This window comes from Eurytemora carolleeae, unplaced genomic scaffold (genome assembly GCF_000591075.1).
Source record: "Eurytemora carolleeae unplaced genomic scaffold, Eaff_2.0 scaffold1925, whole genome shotgun sequence".
In the NCBI taxonomy this organism is placed as follows: Eukaryota; Metazoa; Arthropoda; class Copepoda; order Calanoida; family Temoridae; genus Eurytemora; species Eurytemora carolleeae.
The window spans coordinates 8,656-9,081 of NW_019397993.1; the positions used below are offsets into that span (position 1 = coordinate 8,656).

General features: G+C 34.7%; 1 long non-coding RNA gene across 1 annotated transcript in view; it reads right to left on the reverse strand.

The window, feature by feature from the left end:
- Nucleotides 1-426, reverse strand: part of LOC111716546 (uncharacterized) — a 7,051-nt gene that overhangs the window by 2,426 nt on the left and 4,199 nt on the right. The window contains exon 2 of the long non-coding RNA XR_002768525.1: nt 114-184. This is a non-coding gene — a long non-coding RNA (uncharacterized LOC111716546). The remainder of the gene's footprint in view (nt 1-113; nt 185-426) is intronic.

Genomic DNA, 426 nt, shown 5'->3' on the forward strand with positions numbered 1-426 from the left:
CCCCCTCCTTAGTTCTGCTCATCCTTCCCACAACCTTAGTTCTGCTCACTTTGACCAAATATCTCTACCTTCCCCCACCTTAGTTCTGGCCACGTTGACAAAATATGTTTTACCTTCCTATGACATAGCTTTGTGATGACATGTTGTAAATACCAGGAATACTGCCATCACAGGAAATCACCATCTGCAAATGTAAAGTGTAAATGACAAATATAATATTGTTAAACAAAAATTGGTCCTATACATATTCTTTAAAAGTAAATTTAAAGATAGAAAAAGTATTTGTTTTTAATCTTTGTGAAGAAACAATCTCAAGAACTGACGAGGGTCAACCCAGACCGAAATATATTTTCAATAAATGTGGAACTAACATCTACTTTTTTACTCTACAGAGGTTTGGTCCATCACCATCACTGAATTTTAAAT